Source organism: Benincasa hispida, chromosome 10 (assembly GCF_009727055.1).
Source record: "Benincasa hispida cultivar B227 chromosome 10, ASM972705v1, whole genome shotgun sequence".
NCBI classification, from domain to species: Eukaryota; Viridiplantae; Streptophyta; class Magnoliopsida; order Cucurbitales; family Cucurbitaceae; genus Benincasa; species Benincasa hispida.
The window spans coordinates 23,531,162-23,552,463 of record NC_052358.1 but is presented as its reverse complement, the minus strand read 5'-3'; positions in this window follow the sequence as shown (position 1 = coordinate 23,552,463).

Here is a 21,302-nt window from a genome sequence, read left to right as displayed (position 1 = left end):
CGTAGTGGGAGGGTTATGAACCCACATGTACTCTACATGGGTTTAACAGAATGATTCATTGAACAAGATCAAGAGCAAAAAGTTTGCAAGCTTAATCGGTCCATTTATGGACTGAAACAAGCATCTCAATCTTGGAATATAAGATTTCATACTGCGATAAAATCTTATGGCTTTTCTCAAAATGTTAATGAGCCTTGTGTTTACAAGAAAAATAATCAATAGCTTAGTAGCTTTCCTTGTATTGTATGTGGATGATATTCTACTCATTGGGAATGATGTATGTTTTCTTATTGATGTAATAAAATAGTTGGCCACCCAACTCTAAATGAAAAATTTGGGAGAGGTGTAGTTTGTTCTAGGGATCCATATCATCTGAGATCGTAAGCACAAAAGGTTAGCCTTATCTTAAGCATCGTATACCAACAGGATGCTTGTCAGATATTCAATGCACAATTCCAGAAGGGTTTATTATCTTTTAGGCATATAATTGTATTGTCTAAGGAATAGTGTCCTAAGACTCCTCAAGATGTAGAGGCAATGAGACGAATTCATTATGCATCGATTGTTTGTAGCCTTATGTATGCAGTGTTATGTGCCATATATGACATCTGCTATATAATAAGGATTGTCAGTAGCTATCAATCTAATCCAGGATTAGATCATTGGAAATCGATCAAAACAATCTTCAAGTACCTTCGAGGAACGAGGGACTATATGCTTGCGTATGGAGATAAGGATTTGATCCTTATAGGATATATAGACTCTAAATTTCAGACTGATCGAGATTCTCAGAAATCCACACTAGGGTCAGTGTTTACTCTGAATGGAGGATCTAAAGTTTCACGAAGCATCAAACAAGGATGCATCGAAGACTCCACTATGGAAGCTGAATATGTAGCTGCTTGTGAAGCTCCTAAAGAGGTTGTATGACTTACGAAGTTTCTTACTGATTTGAAAGTTGTTCCAAATATGTCTTTGCCCATCACAGTTTGTCGTGATAATAGTGGTGCTATGGAAAATTCTAAGGAACCGAGGAGTCATCGGAGAGGCAAACACATTGAGCGAAAATATCAATTGATTCAGGAAATTGTGCATTGAGGTGACGTGATCGTCATGAAGATTACTTTGGAGCACAACGTTGCTGATGTTGAGGTTGATGACCAAAATCTTATATGGTTCTTGAGTTTGTAATTGTATTGTACAAACATTTTATTTATTTAATAAAAATATGAGATGTTTTATTTGACATTTAGTAGCATTAAACCCACAAACTAATAAACTAACATCCAAGGTTATCATTTGTAGCTTAAACATGTATATAGAGACATACAAGTGGATCATGTTTAAGTGATAACCTAAATGGTCTGTAGTAGATGCATAACGCTAGATACTTTATCCTATTGACACAACGAATACGACCTGCTTTATAGATGTTACAATTATTGTAAAGTGCTACAAATTATCTAATCTTGATCATTCATGTGGAGACATGTGAGTGGGAATATTCTATACAAAGGAGTTTGTATAAGACCGGATCGAGAAGTGACTATTCTCATTATATAACGTCGTTCATAATTGACTTACATTTCACCAGGATGCCCATAAGTGACCTGATATGAATCCTAAATGAGTTTGAACTCCTACCTATCAAGATGGTCCTTTGATTTGTATGGGTGAGCATGGTCAGATCACCAACTCAATAAGCTACCATTTTGAGGATTCGTCTGATTGGGGAGTTGGGAACATAGCTACACAAGACGAAATTCACTCCTTTTTTGAGGTGACGGTAAGTATATAAATTTCTCCTTTAAGGACTAATTCTGAGGCTTGAACAATGTGGTGCCACACCGTCTCCTGGTCCGAGAGGGATTTGGTCATAGTTGGAATATGACTTATTGTTCATTAGAGGGGTCAATGGTACTTATGGAGTTAGATGTAACTACAGAGGAAAAACGGAAATTTTGGCCTAGCTGTACTTATGAGCAATTAGTGAAAGGTGATTGCATTGTTGGCTGGTTATATCAAATGGACATAGAAATATATCTGTAGTACAAAAAGTGCAGTTATCGGTCTTTAGTGGAGTGTCTGAGAGTTAATGCATGTTGAATAATTTAACTAAAGGAGTTTGGTTAATTATTCCAGTACCATTGGAGCTTCAAGCTACAGGTCCATGAGATCCCCTCTATAGCTCAACAGGGATTAAATGAGAATCAATTTTGGATTAATTTGAATTGTTCAAATTAATTGAGAGAATTAATTATATGTGATATAATTAATTTATTTTAATTATATATGATATAATTATTATAATGTATTTGATACATTATAGTATAAAGTTTATTTGAGAGAAAATAAATATTTGAATATGATTCAAATATTAATTATGTAAATTGGATTCATATAATTAAATTTAGTATAAATGGGATTTATATTAAATATCATGCATTATTGAGAGAATGGAAAATATAGGTTATATTGTATTTGATACAATATTAAATTATAAGTTATATGTTACATTTGATATAACATATAGTTTTGATAAAGTGGTTAACATATAAATATATTAAATGTTTTATTAAAATAACTTTTTTAATTAATTTATTTTTCAAAAATACTTTTGGGAGGAAGTTGTAACTCCCTCCACCTTTTTCCTCTCTACTACATTTGTGTCAACAAATGTGCAAAGAGTTAGGTTTCTTCTTCTTGCTCTTGTTTTTTTTTTACAGAAAAGAAAAAAGAAGCTTTAGGAGAAAAGTACTCTGCATCTCACCCTCTTTTCCTCTCAATCTCATCCATTCTCTTCTAAAATCCTAAGAGCCCATAAAACTCCTTAGTGATTCTCATCTCATTAGAGAATACAGGAGATTCAGATTGGTGGTGGCCAATTAGGGTTTCAAGTACGTTGCGGTTCATGACATTTTGGAGAAGAGGATACACGAAGAAGATAAAATCTTCAAGGGTTAGTTTTTTCTCATCTCCTTATCTCAATTCTTAAAGACATGCTGTAATTTTGATTTAATGCATAATTTTTTATGATTATTATGTAAAATTATATGTTCTATATGAAGAAAATCGATCACGAGGATTTCCATGAGCAGCGGAAAGATCATTCCAAATTACAATCATGTATGAACATTACAATTACAGCTAAAACCAGAAACATACGGTTATGCAATCAATACAGAAATTACAGCATGAAACTACAAAGAATCAAGGAGAAACTCTACGCACGTAGGTAAACTCATTGTCAATGCTCCTTGATCACGAATGCTCGAACACAGCAACCTCGAACGCTCGAACAACACGACCGCTACACAGCAAGAACACCATGCGCTCGTCCTCAGCAATCGCCTCGATCACGAACACCCCAATAGCACGAACAACCTTCACAGAACCTCGACGGTGTCGAGTTGAGTATGACACCACCAAGAAGGCTACCTTGGTATTCTCGGTGTGAGAATCCAGAGGGGGGCTCTGTGTGAACTTGGTTTAGCAAAAGCTAAGTTATCGTCTAGCAAAAGCTAAGCAATCGTTTAGCTCATCGCTTAGTTCCGTGTTTGTCGCTTACAAAACACTACACAATCGCTTACCTTAGTCAAGCTGTCGCTTAGTAAATCCGTGTTTACTTGACAACTTCTGTGAGATTCTTTTTCCGAGAGAGAGATCTTAAAACATTTTTGCAAAAAAACTTACTAAAATTAGGAAAACAAATTTCCTTTTATCTCACGGTTACTATCAATCACTAATAACCACCCACTCAATTGGTTATTAGAGAAAAATATTTAATTATTCAATAATTAATATTATTTTAACTATAAATGATAACCAACTTATCATACTATATTTATCACATACAGTTTTAATATTTCATCTCATGAAACATATAAACCACTAAAGAACGTATCATACAATATAGTTCTTTTTCTATTCCATGGTACGTAATGTAAATCTCATTTACATTAATCTTCCACTAGATTTATCTCATACATCATACTGATTATATCATATATAATCAAATTACCTATTGTTAATTTGAACATTTCAAATCAACACCAAGAACTGATCTTCAACTGAATTCATTGAGCTACCAAGGGGACCTTATGGACCTGTAGCTCGAAGCTCCAACGGTACGTGAATAATTGACTAAATTCTTTAGTCATGGGATCCACCATCCGTTAACTGTCAGACACTCTATTAAAGACCGACAGCTAAACTCTCTACTTACTACAGATATATTATGTGTCCATCTTAACCAATCAGCAGTGTGACAACCCTTCACAGATCACTCGTAAGTATAGCTAGATCAATAATCGTTATGCCCCTGTAGTTACATCTAACTCCTTAAGTACCATTGATCCCTCTAATGAACATAAGTCATAGTCCTACTATAACCGAGTCCTCTCTTTCAAAGAGAAGCTGTGGCCACTATGTTCAAGCCCCGAAATCAACCCTTAAGGGAGCAATCTCTCTACTTATCCCTGCTTTGGGAAAGAAGTGAATTCCATCTTGTTGATTGAGTTCCCAGCTCCAAGATCAGATAAGTCCCCAAAATGGTAGGCATGTTTAGTTGGCAATCTGGCCACTCTCACCTATACTAATCAAAGGACCGCCCTCAAAGGCAGAAGTTCCCAAAACACTCAGGATCGAGGTCATGTCACCTATGGTCGTTTAGGTGAGATGTAAGTCTCTAGTATCAACGACGTTATATACAGAGTCTAGTCATTTCGTGGTCTGGTCTTATACAAACTCTTTATATAGAACAACCCCCCCCCCCCCCCCGACACATCTCCACATGAATGGTCAGGATCTACCATCTGTAGTAGTTTACAACACTTGCAAACCTCTACAAAGCAGACCGTATCCGTAGTGTCACCAGGATCAGGTATCCCACCTTAATCCTTATACTACAGACCTATTTAGGTTATCAGTTAAGGCATGATCCACTTGTATATCACATATACATGCTTAAGTTCACATAAGATAACCAATGAGCTTTATTTATTGGATATGAGTAAATGCCAGAATTAAATAACATTTATTTTATTCATAAAAAAATGTGTATCAATACAAAACAACGAGACTTCGAGAGAATTAAGACACCAATCCCAACACTATAAAAATTGAAATTTAGGACCGTTCCCCACTTCCGCACTAGACCTTCACCAGTTCCTTCAGATATGTGGCATGTTGTCTAGGGCAAGGGGGATATGTTACTGAATATAGTGTATGTTATAGTTTATTATATTTTGTACTTAATTTGTATTATAAATTTGGTTCCCTAAGCTTTAGGACAAGTGGGAGATTGTTTTGATCGATGTTTTAAATCTCTCTTGTATTCTTGTGGTTTGTAAACTTTGTATAAACAAATTGATATTATTAAAATAATTGTTATTTTATAAGCATGCACTCAATCGAATAAATAAATATTCTAGGTTATTTTATATAACTTAAACATATATGTAGAGACATATAGGTGGATCATGTTTAAATGATAACTTAAATGGTCTTTAGTAGATGGATAAGGTTGGGTACCTTATCTTAGTAGCACTAAGGATTTGGCTCGCTTTGTAGATGTTACAAATGTTGTAAAGTGCTACAAATGATCTGATCTTGATAATTCATATGGAGACTTGTGAGTGGGGGTATCCTATACAAAGAGTTTGTATAAGATTGGACCACGGACTGAATAGTCTCATTATATAACATTGTTAATAGTAGAGATTTACATTTCACCAGGATGACCATAGGTGAATGATCTAAATCCTTAGTGAGTTATGAACTTCTACCTATGAAGGCAGTCGTTTGATTTACATGGGTAAGAGTGACTAGATCACTGACTCAATATGACTACCATTTTGTGATTCGTTTGATTGGGGAGCTGGAAATATATCTACACAAGACAAAATTCACTCATTCCCTAATATCGGGGTAAGTAGATAAATTACTCCCTTAAGGGCTGATTCCAGGTATTGAACAATGTGGCCACACCCTCTTTTGGCCCAAGATGGATTTGATCATAGTTGGACTATGACTTATTGTTCATTAGAGGAATTAATGGTACTTAAGGAGTTAGATGTGACTATAGGGGCAAAACGATAATTTTGGTCTAGTTGTATTTATAAGGAATTTTTTAAGTGTCATCACACTGTTGACTAGTTATATCTAATGGATACGGAAATATATTTGTAGTGCGAAGAGTGCATCTGTCGGTCTTTAGTGGAGTGACCGACAATTAATGGATGTTGAATAATTTAATTAAAAGAGTTTAATTAATTATTCAAGTACCATTGGAGCTTCAATCTACAGGTCCATAAGGCCTCCTCTATAACTCAATAGGGATTATTGAGAATTAATTTTGGATTAATTTGAATTGTTCAAATTAATTGAGGGAATTAATTATATATGATATAATTAATTAAATTAATTATATGTGGTATAACTAATATAATGTGTTTGATACATTATAATATAAAGTTTATTTTGAGAGTAATTAAATATTTGAATGTGATTCAAATACTAATTGTATGGATGAGATTCATATAATTAAATTTAGTATAAATGTGATTTATATTAAATACCATGAATGATTAAGAGAAATAAAAACTATAGGTTATATTGTATTTGATACACTATAAAAACTATAGGTTATGTATTATATTTGATTTAACATATAGTTATATGTACATATAATAAGTTAGTTATTATATATAATTATTATTTAAATTTAATTTATTTTAATTTAAATTAATTTTTAAACATTAAAGGAACTCCCTCTATTTAATTCTCCCTCAATCAAACGTGTGTGGAGAGTTATGACTAGTTGGCTAAAGGTCATCATCATCTTCCTCTTGCTATTTTTTTAGGCAGACGAGCTCTCTGGAAATCTTGAGAAAAGAACACACTAAGAAAAAAACAAAAATTCTTCTTCCCCTCTCAAATTCCTCCTCCCTCTACCAAAAGGAGCAGAGTCTACACCTCCTACCAATTCTCTATCCAAAAGAGAATACAAAAGGCTCCGTTTGGTGGTGTCCTCATCGAAGAGTTCGTGATCGTATTGAAGAAGGATTTACATGAAGAAGTTGATCTTCAAGGGTAAGTTTTAATTCTTCCCTTCTTCCTCCCTCAATTAGCATGTTGTAAAATTTCTGTTTATGCATAATTTGAATGTTTGGTGTTTATGCATAATTTGAATGTTTGGTAATTTTATTCTGTAAGAATGAAATTGGGATGATCCCACTTCTGTAATGGACTTCACGGTTCCTTCAAAAGAAATTTCTAGTTGATCAAATTTTCTCTGCTATGTATATTGGGTTTATGATATATATAGGGCAGTTGCTCTGCCAAGCGTATGAGAATTTCTCTATGCCAACACAACCAATTCAAATATATGTATTTAGTAAATAAGACCTCTTAAGCTTATGACATTTTTTAGAATAATTGTGTTAAGACACGATTGATTTTCGACATCTTAAGTGTCATAATCGCATATGGAAGGCATTGTCACACATAATGAAAAGCATTATGTATTCCGCTAGGGTTCACTATAGTGTTTCACTTATAGATTGATGGTCAAGCCAAGCGTTTGAACCAAACATTAGAGGACATGTTACGCGCTTGCACATTATATTTTGCAGAAAGTTGGAACTCCTATTTACGTCTCATGGAGTTCACTATAATAATTTTTACTAGGATACTAGGCATGTTGCCTTTGAGGCTTGATATGGGAAAGAGTTTTAGGTCTCCTCTTGATTGATATGAGGTTAGGGAATGAAAATTGTTGAGATCTGAGTTAGTGCATATTACTAATGAGATTGTCCAAAAGAATGGAATAAGAATGCAAATAACATGGAACAATCGAAAAGTTATGTTGTTATTAAACGCAGAGACAGTTTTTGAAGTAAGTGATTTAAGTGTTCTTGAAAGTAATACTTATGAAGGGTAATTTAGGTTTGGTAAAAAAAGGGAACTAAGCCTACATTTTCATTGAGCCATTTGAATATTTGAACAAGTGGGCTTTTTAGTATGTCGCTTAGTGTCGCTCACAATAGTTTACAGTATTTTCTATGTTCCTATGTGAAGAAGGTATGTGTTAGATAAATTTCATGTGGTGGACTTTGAGACCTTGTATTTGAATGACAATTTGAGTTATGAGGAGAAACTCAAGTAAATTCTGGCTAAAGAAGTGAAAACAATGCAAAAACGGGAGATAGTACTAGTAAAAGTTTTGTGGCAAAATCATCGGTTCAAGGAAGCAACATGGGAACGAGAGAATGAAATGAGAGTACAGTACTAAAAGATTTTCTAAGATTAAAACTTTCGAGAACGAAAGTTCTTAAGGGGGGAGAATGTGACATCCCAAATTTTAAGGTGTTTTCAATTTAATTATCTTGAATTATTTGGATGATAATTTGAGTTTGAGGTTAAAATTGAATTATAGAGTTAAGATAAATCAAGAGTAAGGGATAAAGATTTGAAAATTTAGATTTAACTCAATTGGTGATAATTGAATTTAAATTGGGAGATTTAAAATTTTGAATTTAATTCAAGGATTTGGAGATGTTTGGAGGAAACAACTTTAATCTGGAGAGTTATGAAGTATATGATTTCTCAAGAGGCGTGTCAAAGAAAAGGGAGCTTGTCTTCTCCCCCTTAATGAAAGACCTCATGTCGCCTCCCTCTTTATTATTAAGAGAGCTCACTAAAAGCTGGTTTTTTTGTACATTATGTAACACCCCATATTTTTTATCTTTAGTATTAATGTAATTTCAGTAATTTTATTAGTGGAGGGCATTTTTGGAATTTTGGAGTTCGAGTCTAAGTGCGGGAATTTAATTTTTGACCTTACAAAATTATTCAATTTAGAAATTAATGGCAGGAATTAATTTCACTTTTTTTTGGGAAAGAAAGGAAGTTAATAAAATAAAGTGGAATAAGAAAAAGAATAAAATAAAGTTTATTTTATTTCCTTTTTAAGTTTTTAAGTTTTATTATTATTTTTTTTATGAAAACAAAAATTCCCCTTCTTCTTCTTCCAAACACCGTGCACCCCCCCTCATGAAAACCCTAGTCGTCGAACCACCTAGAAGTCACTTTCCGTCGAACCCAATGTCGACGAGCAGTTGACGATCTGAAGCCTCCTCAGCGTGCCACCGGTCAGACGTAAAGCACAGTCCACGCTAGCTTCGCTTGACGTAATCGGTCAAACTCGTTGGAGCCGCGCCGACCTTCACACGCAAGCAAGCCCAGCTGAGCGACGCTGCCGCTTTGAGCTTCAACTCCCGCCACTACCTTCACTCCTAGCCACCGCACCTTTTCTTCCAATAGCCACTCGACCCGACCCAGCCTTGTTTGGTTGAGGCCGAGCCACTCATCCAACCCACCGTCCGAGCCCAGCCGTCAATCTTCGGCGGTCACTACCTTCCTTCGCAGTCATTCATCAAATTTTTGCTAGTGTTGGTAAGTTCTGTGTAAGAGTAGCTAAGTTTAGAAGGTTCTCGGTTGCCCATTAAATTTTGGCTTTCTTTTTGGTTAATGCCGGTTATATTTGGAATTTAGATCCATGATTGAAGTATTTCGGAGTGCACAACGTGCTGTCTAGTGGATTCGAGTTCATTCGGCAAGTAGTTTGGTAAGTGTTGTGATCTTTGTTGTTGATTATCGGCCACCTATATTTTGAAGGTTCTAAGTCATCATCCATTGAGATTTAAAATCTGCTAAGAGGAGATTTTGGAGTCGAAATCTTGCGAGTTTTGTTTAGGTAAGTTATTTTGTGACCGTTTGATTAAATTTGTATGTTTGGGTCCTGGTTCCAAAGACTGAAATTTAGTATTATGTCTGTATTATGGGACTTAATTCAAGATTTATTTTGTTGGAGATCAATAGCTTGGATTAATATCTGAATTTGATTTCGAGGTAAGTAATCTTACTACTGGAATTGCCCATAAGCTAGGTAATGGATGTATGCTAGCATGATAGATGAATGTTAGGGTAGAATGATAGCATGATGAATTGATAGTTTTGTATAACCGATGCATGTTCTTTCTTGAGGATCTGAAAGGTGTATTTGTGCACATAGATGCTTGAATGCTAGCATGAGATAATATTTGATTCCATGAGGTTGTATGTGATCTGTAGATATTGAGGCATGTGTGCATGTTGTAGAGCCATGATGTTGAGGCATATATGTATGTCATAGAACTATATTGTGATAACAATGGTGTCGAGCCTGTGATAGTGATTTTACTGATTAGTTAGAATGCCCACTAGGTTTGTGTTTCCTTCGGGATTCACCAGTTTTTGTTTCCTTCGGGATCCACCAGTTTGTGTTTCCTTCGGGATCCACCAGTATGTGTTTCCTTCGGGATCCACCAGTTTGTGTTTCCTTCAGGATCCACAAGTTTGTGTTTCCTTCGGGATCCACCAGTTTGTGTTTCCTTCGGGATCCACCAGTTTGTGTTTCCTTCGGAATCCACCAGTTTGTTGTTTCCTTCGGGATCCACCAGTTTGTGTTTCCTTCGGGATCCACCAGTTTGTGTTTCCTTCGGGATCCACCAGTTTGTGTTTCCTTCGGGATCCACCAGTTTGTGTTTCCTTCGGGATTCACCAGTTTGTGTTTCCTTCGGGATCCACCAGAGGTAGTGGGCATATTTACCTACAGTAGGATAGCAATCAGTTTTTCATGTATGTATGAGTCCCAGGAGGACAAGGACAATTTATATGTTCCACAAGAGGTTGGCATGTAGAGGACATAGATGCCTAACTTGACCCTAGTAGTGGGGTTACTTACTGGGTATTTTATACTCATTCTTTCTCATGTTGTTGTTTCAAGTAAAGGTAGAGATGCACCAGTGACTTCTTTTATGCTTCCACCAGCGACTTACTGGGTATTTTATACTCATTCTTTCTCTTTTATGTTCTACTAGGACTAGTTTTATGCTTCTGCTCATGAGATTTAGACTTCTTTTCATGTTTTTCTTAGCTTTCAGTTTTGATGTTTAAAACTTACTATTAAGAATTGCTTTCAGATTTATTTATTATCATTTATGATCTATAGGTACCCTACCGTTGTTTTTAACATTTGAATTTAAATGCAAAGTCTTTTAAATTTACCTTATTTAATTAGCATTTATTTCACCACAATAGAGTGTCGTTTTAAGTTCCATGCATGCATGTATTTAGTAACGGCCTAACTTAAGTCCTAGGGGGTCAGGTCGTTATAGTTGGTATCAGAGCCCATGTTTTAGGTTCTGTAGACTGGCTTACTACGTAAGTCTAGATAGTCCCTGTGGCCCAGTAACGAATCTCTCATCATCGCCAGGTATGTCCTACTAATGAAAGTTTTAATGTATATATGAGAATAGTGATGTAGTATTTTAATAGCATGATTTCTGAGATAGACCCAGAGATAGATAGTTAATTTATGAGTTCATGGAAGGACATGACACCTAAACCTAGAACAAGAAAGACAGTTAGAGAATGAGTGAGAGGGAGCTGAGAGTAGCCAAACTGTCCTGGCAGCTCCAAATCCGCCTATGACCCAAATTGATGAGAAGGCAATGGAAGCCAGAATTAGTGAAGTTGTTGCATCCTCCCTAATAGGAAAGTTGTAGGAGCTGATTCGTAGCATGATGGCAGGACAGACCGCCCAGACCCAGGCTCAGGAGAAACTAGTGCCACTCGAGCAGTTACAACAGACCTGACTCTAGGATAGAGACATGCAAGGCCTGTCTCTTGAGGCTAAACATCTGAGGGATTTCAGGAAGTATGACCTTCGCTCTTTTGATGGGCTGTTGAGGGACTCCACTGATAACGAGCAGAAATGCATGCTATTACAGTGGTTAGTTATTAAACTATGCAAGTTTGCATTGATAAAAGTGTACTACATTACGTCCAAAAAGCATTAACTTCACAACATTGCAGTCGAATGCGTCCATCGCATTAAAATAGTTAACTTGTGTATTTTTGTGCAGAATATGCATTGACGTAAGGCGGAAAATGCGATAAAAAAAAATCAACGATCGAGTATAGCGTTACCGCAAGGCTTTGCAGTGATTAGCACTCGCAAATTTCTGCCCAAGAAGGTTGCCACATAGAGCCAGCGCAACTTGGTGGACGCATCTGGATGAAAAGAACAATAAATCACGATTGGACAAAAAGCTGATGACGGTCGATTCTGAATTAAGTTGACAAGTCGTTAACGAACTACTGTAGCAAGTACACTCAACTTTTCGGTAACAAATATTCAGCGCATCAGATAGAGAATTAATGCCATCCCATCGGTGCAATCATAAGAGAGAAGAAGTCTTTCAACCCGAAGCTCTATAAATACTGAAGGCAACCTTCAGTGAAAGGGTTCGTCTAGTTCGACAGTTAGATAATTTTCTCCATAGTTAGAAGTAGCCTTGTTCTTAGTTTTTCTTTTATTTAGAAGGCGAAAACGAGGAAGTGAGATTATACCGAGAGATCGTTCTGGTGAGCTTGGAAGAGTGTTAGAAGCGTCGAGATCAGAGAGAGGGTCAACTCCTATGGAAGCAGGAACATCTTTTGAACAAAATAGAGTTAACAGTGTAAAAGCCTTGGGAAGCAAGGGATTGCTACCAGGCTCTCTATCCTTATCTTCCATTGTCATTTTGTACTTTGAATTTATCTCTAGAAATGGAATTTACTTCTGTGTTATGTTCATTCTCTGTTTATTATGCATGAGTAGCTAAATCTGTCGAATGGGTTAAGAAGCACTTAGCTAGCATAACAGGGGATTTTCATTCTATGCGATTATCTTGTATTATGTATGCATCATTTGTCCATTAGAGATACTCGAGAGGGTAGTCTGAGGATAGAATCTAGGCTTGGAAAACTCAGGTTAGAATCTAGTCACAGGAGAGTCAGATTAGAACACATAATCAAGAGATAGGAGCTTAGGATTAAGCACTGTTTTCTATTAACGCATCGCATGCATCCTAGAGATAGGTTATGATTGTATGTGATCACCTTTTCTTTGTGTGCATCTTGCATCATTGCATAGGCAAAAAGTAGAGACTTAGGAATAAGCTCTATGGACATTATCGCATTCATCGCATGCGTCCTAGAATTAGGAGTTACCACATCTGCATTGGAAAATGATTTGCTGTCGTATGAGTGTAGCATGATTGCATAGTTTGAACAAATCCTCAGGAAATGCTAGTTAAAGACCTTCTCAATCCGTTCCTTCGTATACTCAGTGTATCTGCTGCATAATCAATCTTTTCTCAAATCTGCCGAATACTTTTTATACTTCAACCAACAAACCAACCAACCATTAATTTATTTGTTACCATAAAGCGGTCTTAAAAATTATCACCGCATACCGTTTTCCTTAGTCCTTGAGTTCGACCCTGGACTTATCAGGAAACTCCGTAGGATTTATACTTGGATTCTGCTAAGAAAACTTGTTGCACAATGCATTTCCATCACCGCAATTCCTTTCATTATTTCACCACATAAAATAACGAATCACCTACCAAAGCAAAGATGTGGTTGTCATCTATCAAGACGATATTCCATTTTATGAGGTGCCCCGAAGAGCACAAGCTTCAATGCGACATTTTCATGTTGACAAGCAATGCGAAAATCTGGTGGCGTTCATCAGAAAAAATGATTGATACTGGTGGGAAGCTTACAACGTGGGAGCAATTCAAGGAGCGCTTTTATGAGAAGTATTTTTCTGCCAACACCCCGTACAACAAGCAGGCGGAATTCTTAAACTTGAAATAAGGAGTTATGTCAGTGGAGGAGTATGAACAGGAATTTGATAAGTTGTCTCACTTTGCTCCTAAACTAGTAGCCACCGAGGCAAGAGGACCGAGAGCTTCATCCAGGGTTTGAGGAGTGGACTGCGAGGTATGGTACAAGCATTGAACCTCAAGACGTATACTGTAGCACTGCAGGCCCATGAAGATTGATGCTGACTCCCAGGTGGGAGAGGAATACAAGAGGTTGCTCGGGATTGGAATCTCCGCAGGTCAAAAAAGAAAGGCTGAGCCCAGAGCTCCTGAGCATCAGCAGAGGAACCAGAACACAGTGAGTGCTCCACGTCAGTGGGGACATCAAGGTTCCCAAGTTGTTTCTGGCAGTGAGGATAGGCCGATATGTACTACTTTGGTAGGCGACACTAGGGACGTTGCCTAGTTGTGGGTCTGTTTTTTATATGGCCAGAAAGGGCATATGTCAGAGAAATTCCCGAGGAGGAACTCGCCTAAACATAGGGGCCAGCCTGTCAGCTCATTTCAGGAGGCCCGAGTCGTCAGTAGCAGTAGGGTAGGGTGTTTTCTACCACTTGGCGTGAGGTCGAGAAGTCAGGCACAATGGTGACAGGTACGCTTCCCATTTTGGGGCACCATGCTTTAGTTTTGTTTGACTCTAGCTCTTCGCATTCGTTTATATCTGTTGTATTTATAAGGCATGCCATGTTAGACTCAAAACCTTTGCCATTTGCATTGTCCATTCCACTCCTTTAGGAGAGATCATGTTAGCTACAGAAAAGATAAAAACATGTTAGGTAGAGGTAGCAAATCGCGTATTAGATGTAACCTTGATAATTTTAGATATGCGTGATTTTGATGTGATATTGAGCATGGATTGGTGAGCTGCTAATCATGCCAGCATAGATTGCTCCCGTAAGGAGGTCATCTTTAACCCTCCTACAGGAGCCAGTTTTAAGTTTAAAGGGGTTGGGACCGTAGTCCTACCCAAAGTGATTTCAGCATTGAAGGCCCGTAGACTATTTGACCAAGGAGTCTGGGGCTTTATGGCCAGTGTGGTGGACACTAGAGAGACTGAAGTCACCTTGACTTTAGAGCCAATAGTGAGAGATTTTCCAGACGGTTTTCTAGAGGATCTTCTCGGGCTGCCCCTGAAGCAGGAGATAGATTTTGCTATTGAGTTGGAGCCAGGCACAACCCCTATTTCGAAGGCTCCATACAGGATGGCCCTGGCAGAGTTAAAGGAACTGAAGGTCCAATTGTAGGAGTTGTTGGACAAGGTTTCATACACCCTAGTTTGTCACCATGGGGTGCACCTGTTTTGTTTGTGAAAAAGAAGGATGGATCGTTACGTCTATGCATTGATTACAGAGACTGAACAAGGTAATAGTCAAGAACAAGTATCCCTTCCCCATGATTCATGATTTGTTTGACCAGTTGCAAGGAGCTACGGTATTCTCAAAGATTGATCTCCAGTCAAGATACCATCAGTTGAAAATAAAATATAGTGACATACCTAAGATAGCTTTTCGTTCGAGGTATGGCATTATGAGTTGATAGTGATGTCGTTCGGTCTAATGAATACACCAACAGTATTCATGGATTTGATGAATAGGGTGTTCAAGGAATTTCTCGACACCTTTGTGATCATTTTTATTGATCACATATTGGTATATTCGAAGATAGAGCCCGAACATGAAGAGCATTTGCAGAAAGTTTTGGAGACGTTGAGGGCCAAACAGTTGTACGCTAAGCTTTCTAAATGTGAATTTTGGTTGAGGCAGGTGTCCTTTCTAGAGCATGTAGTATCGAAGAAAGGTGTCTCTGTTGATCCTGCAAAGATTGAGGCAGTTACGAGTTAGGCTCGTCCAACCACAGTCAATGAAAATGTGCAATTTCCTAGGGTTAGTAGGCTACTATAGACGATTTGTGTAGGACTTATCTCGTATAGCCGCCCCATTGACTCAGTTGACCTTGAAGGGAGCCCCTTTCATTTGGAATGAGACTTGTGAGAGTAGTTTCCAGATGGATCAAATGGTTTTGTCATTTACAGTGATGCGTCCAAGAAGGGGTTGGGATGCGTACTGATGCAGCAGGGTAGGGAAGTTGCTTACGTTTCACGTCAGCTAAAGAAGCATGAATAGAATTATCCCACGCACGACTTGGAGTTAGCAGCAGTGGTTTTTGCTCCTAAGATTTGAAGACATTACTTATATGGAGAGAAGATACAAATCTTCACCGACCACAAGAGTTTAAAGTACTTTTTCACTCAAAAAGAGTTGAACATGAGGCAAAGAAGGTGGTTGGAGCTGGTGAAGGATTATGACTATGAAATTTTGTACCATCAAGGAAAGGCAACTGTAGTGGCAGATGCTCTAAGCAGAAACATGGCTCATTCAGCAGCCCTCATTACTAAACAGGCTCATTTGTGCAGGGAGCTAGAGAGTGCAGAGATTGCGGTGGCAGTAGGAAAGGTCACGGCACAGTTAACACAGTTATCAGTGTGACCGAGTCTAAGGCAGAAGATTATTGATGCGCAGCGAGGTGACCCTTATCTAGAGGAGAGAGTTTGTAGGGTGGAGTCAGGCCAAGATGGCAGATTCTTAGTATCAGCGGAAGGTGGCCTCCTTTATCAGGGACGTTTGTACGTGCCAGCAATTAGTGATATTAAAGATGAGTTTTTGTCAGAGGCTCATAGTTCCTTATTTTCGATTCACCTCAACAGCACCAAGATGTATCAGGACTTGAAACGTTACTACTGGTGGAATGATATGAAAAGAGAGATTGCAGAGTTCGTTAGTAAATGCTTGCCAGTAGGTGAAAGCCCCGAGGTAGAAACCAGCAGGCTTGTTATAGCCATTGAGTGTACCGGAATGGAAGTGGGAGCATGTGTCTATGGACTTCATCGTGGGGTTGCCATAGACAGTCAAAGGTTTCAAAGTGATATGGGTTGTGGTAGACAAACTTACAAAGTTAGCACATTTCATACCTGGGAAGTCCACCTTTTCAATGAATAAGTGGGCACAGATATACATAAAGAAGGTGGTGAGATTGCACGGAGTGCCTATGTCTATCGTGTTGAACAGAGACCCTCATTTCATGTCTAATTTTTGGAAAAGTCTTTAGGCAGCTTTAGGTACCCGGTTAGATTTCAATACAACTTTCCACCCACAGACTGATGGGCAGACAGAGCGATTGAACCAGATATTGGAAGATATGCTGCGTGCCTGTGCCATAGAATTTTCAGGAAGCTGGGATGCTCACTTGCATTTTTGGAGTTTGCTTATAATAACAACTACCAGTCAATTATTAGGATGTCACCATTTAAGGCTCTATATGGGAAGATTTGCAGGTCCCCTGTTTGTTGAGATGAGGTAGGAGAGAGGAAATTGTTAGGACCTGAATTGGTGCAGACCACGAATGAGGCAATACAGAAGATCAGAGCTCGTATGCAAACGGCTCAGAGCAGACAGAAGAGCTATGTCGATGTAAGACGTAAGGACCTGGAATTTGAGATTGGTGTGAAAGTGTTTTTAAAAGTGGCACCCATGAAAGGTATTATGAGGTTTGGCAGGGAGGGGAAGTTGAGTTCGAGATTCATTGGACCTTTGAAGGTCCTAGAGTGAGTTGGCCCCATAGCTTACCGATTGGCATTGCCCTCAGCACTGTCTTCAGTTCATAATGTCTTCCACGTTTCGATGCTAAGGAAGTATGTGACAAACCCATCCCATGTAGTTGACTTCGAGCCCTTGCAGTTAAACGACAACTTGACCTAGGAAGAGAAACCTGTACAGATCCTCATCAGAGAAGTAAAGACATTATGCCGTAGAGAAATAGCTTTTGTGAAAGTCCTGTGGCAGAATCACCTGTTCAAGGAGGCTACTTGGGAGTGAGAGGATGAAATGAAGGCCCAGTACATGGAGCTTTTTTAAGAATGAACTTTCGAGGACGAAAGTCCTATGAGGAGGGAAGAATGTAACACTACGTATTTTTTTCTTTAGTGTTAATGTAATTTCAGTAATTTTATTAGTGGAGGGCCTTTTTGGAATTTTGGAGTTCAAGTGTAAGTGGGGGAATTTAATTTTTGACCTTACAAAATTATTCAATTTAGAAATTAATGACAAGAATTAATTTCACTTTTTTTTAGGAAAGAAAGGAAGTTAATAAAATAAAGAGGAATAAGGAAAGGAATAAAATAAAGTTTATTTTCTTTTCTTTTTAAGTTTTTAAGTTTTATTATTATTTTTTTTATAAAAACAAAAATTCCCCTTCTTCTTCTTCCACACACCATGCACCCCCCTTGTGAAAACCCTAGCCGCCGAACCACCCAGCAGTCACTTTCCGTCGAACCCAACGCCGACGAGCAATCGGCAATCCGAAACCCCCTCAGTGTGCCATCGGTCAGACGTGAAGCCCAGCCGCATGCTAGCGTCACTCGACGTCATCAGTCAGACCGTTGGAGTCGCGCCTCGTGAAAATGCTAGACCGTTGGAGCTACACCGGCCTTCATGTGCGAGCAAGCCCAACCGAGAGACGCCGATGCTTCGAGCTTCAACTCCCGCCACTGCCTTCATGCCTAGCCGCCACACCTTTTCTTCCAGCAATCACTCGAAACCGCCCAACCCTATTTTGTTGAGGCTGAGTCGCTTGTCCAGCCCATCGCCCGAGCCCAGCCATCGATCTCCCCCGCTCACTGCCCTTCTTTGCGGTCATTCATCAGATTTCTGCAAGTGTTGGTGAGTTCTGGGTAAGAGCGGTTGAGTTTAGAAGGTTCTCGGTTGCCCATTAAATTTTAGTTTTCTTTTTGGTTGATGTCGATTATATTTGGAATTTAGATCCAAGATTGGAGTACTTCAGAGTACGCAACGTGCTGTCCAGCGGACTCGAACTCGTTCGACAAGTAGTTTGATAAGCGTTGCGATCCTTGTTGTTGGTTGTCGGCCACCTATTCATTATTGGACTAAAAGAATGGTTTAATTCTAAGTATTTTGAAAGTTCTAAGTCATCATCCATTGAATTTTAAAATCTGCTAAGAGGAGATTTTGGAGTCGAAATCTTGTGAGTTTCGTTTAGGTAAGTTATTTGGTGACCATTTGATTAAATTTGAATGTTTGGATCCTGGTTCCAAAGACTGAAATTTAGTATTATGTTTGTATTAGGGGACTTAATTCAAGATTTATTTTGTTGGAGATCATTAGCTTAGATTAATATCTGAATTTGACTTTTCGATAAGTAATCTTACTATTGGAACTGCCCACGGGCCAGGTACTGGATGTAGCTAGCATGATAGATGAATGTTAGGATAGAATGACAGCTTGATGAATTGATAGTTTAGTATAACGGATGCATGTTCTTGCTTGAGGATCTGAAAGGTGTATTTGTGCACATAGATGCTTGAATGCTAGCATGAGATGATATTTGATTCCATGAGGTTGTATGTGATCTGTGGATATTGAGGCATGTGTGCATGTTTTAGAGCCATGATGTTGAGGTATATATATATGTCAAAGAACCATATTGTGATAACAATGGTGTCGAGCCTATGATAGTGATTTTACGGATTCGTTAGAATGCCCACTAGGTTTGTGTTTCCTTCGAGATTCGTTTGTGTTTCCTTTGGGATTCACCAGTTTGTGTTTCCTTCGGGATTCACCAGTTTGTGTTTTCTTTGGGATCCATCAGTTTGTGTTTCTTTCGGGATCCACCAGTTTTTGTTTCCTTCGGGATCCACAAGTTTTTGTTTCCTTCGGAATTCACCAGTTTGTGTTTCCTTCGGGATCCACCAGTATGTGTTTTCTTCAAGATTCACAGTTTGTGTTTTCTTTGGGATCCACCAGTATGTGTTTCATTTGGGATTCACCAGTTTGTGTTTCGTTCGGGATTCACCAGTTTGTGTCTCCTTCGGGATTCACCAGTTTTTGTTTCCTTTGGGATTTACCAGTTTGTGTTTCCTTTTGGATCACCAGTTTGTGTTTCCTTTGGGATTCACTAGTTGTGTTTCCTTCGGGATTCACCAGTTATTGTGTTTCCTTCGGGACTCATCAGAGGTAGTGAGCATATTTAGCTACAGTAGGATAGAAATCAGTTTTTCATGTATGTATAAGTCCCAGGTAGACTACGACAATTTATATGCTCCACCAGAGGTTGGCATCTAGAGGACATAGATGCCTAACCTGACCCCAGTAGTGGGGTTACTTACTGGGTATTTTATACTCATTCTTTCTCATATTGTTGTTTCAGGTAAAGATAGAGATGCACCGGTGATGGACCTGTCTCTTATACACATCTAGATGTGTATAAGAGACAGCTCCACCAGAGGTTGGCATCTAGAGGACATAGATGCCTAACCTGACCCCAGTAGTGGGGTTACTTACTGGGTATTTTATACTCATTCTTTCTCATATTGTTGTTTCAGGTAAAGATAGAGATGCACCGGTGACGGACAAGCGGAATTCGTGATCGAGCCACTAGGACTAGTTTTATCCTTCCGCTCATGAGATTTAGACTTCTTTTCATGTTTTTCTTAGCTTTCAATTTTGATGTTTAAGACTTACTATTAAGAATCGCTTTCAGATTTATTTATTATCAGTTATGTTCTATGGGTACCCAACCGTTGTTTTTAATATTTAAATTTAAATGCAAAGTCTTTTAAATTTATCTTATTTAATTAGCATTTATTTCACCATAACAGAGTGTCGTTTTAAGTTCCATGCATGCATGTATTTAGTAACAGTCTAACTTAAGTCCTAAGGGGTCGGGTCGTTACAGTTGGTATCAAAGCCCATGTTTTGGGTTCTATAGACTGACTTACTACGTAAAACTAGATAGTCCGTGTGGCCCAGTAACGAATCTCTCGTCATCGCCAGGTATGTCCTACTAATGAAAGTTTCAATGCATATATGAGAATAGTGATGTAGTGTTTTAATTGCATGATTTCTGAGATAGACCCAGAGATAGATAGTTAATTTATGAGTTCATGACAGGACATGGCACCTAAACCTAAAACAAGAAAGACAGTTAGAGAAGAAGTGCAAGCAGAGGAAGCTGAACAAAGGAAGTAGTTCATAGTAAGTGGGTGAAGGAAATGTGTCAACATATCCTACGGTCTCCTCCATTAGTCTGAACCGTGAGATTCCTATGTTACACCTGCTGGTTAGCTTTAAGCAGCCCTTTGCTAGTCGTTTAACGATGGCTATCCCTACGGAGGGTTGTAACATAGGATTCGGAACAACCCAGGCTTTAGTAAAATGAATAGGATTTTATAGTTCCGTCTTGGGTATTGTTTTCTATTTTCAGAGCAATACTCATACCATTCTATTAGATCTGAAAATGGCGGGTCTACACTTACAGAATTATTAAGTGTTAATAATGTCTAACCAAAAAAGGTACCTAAATGACTATCAGAGTATAAGTTATTCTGGAGGTAGTATTTAGTCAAGAATGTCTTGATGTAGTATCATTGCAAAAGAATAATCTTGGGTAAATTATTAAAATTGCGAAAACTTGATTGGATATTAAATTTCAGAATGACAAGTTCATTAATACAAGTGTTGGCGTCAGATAAAT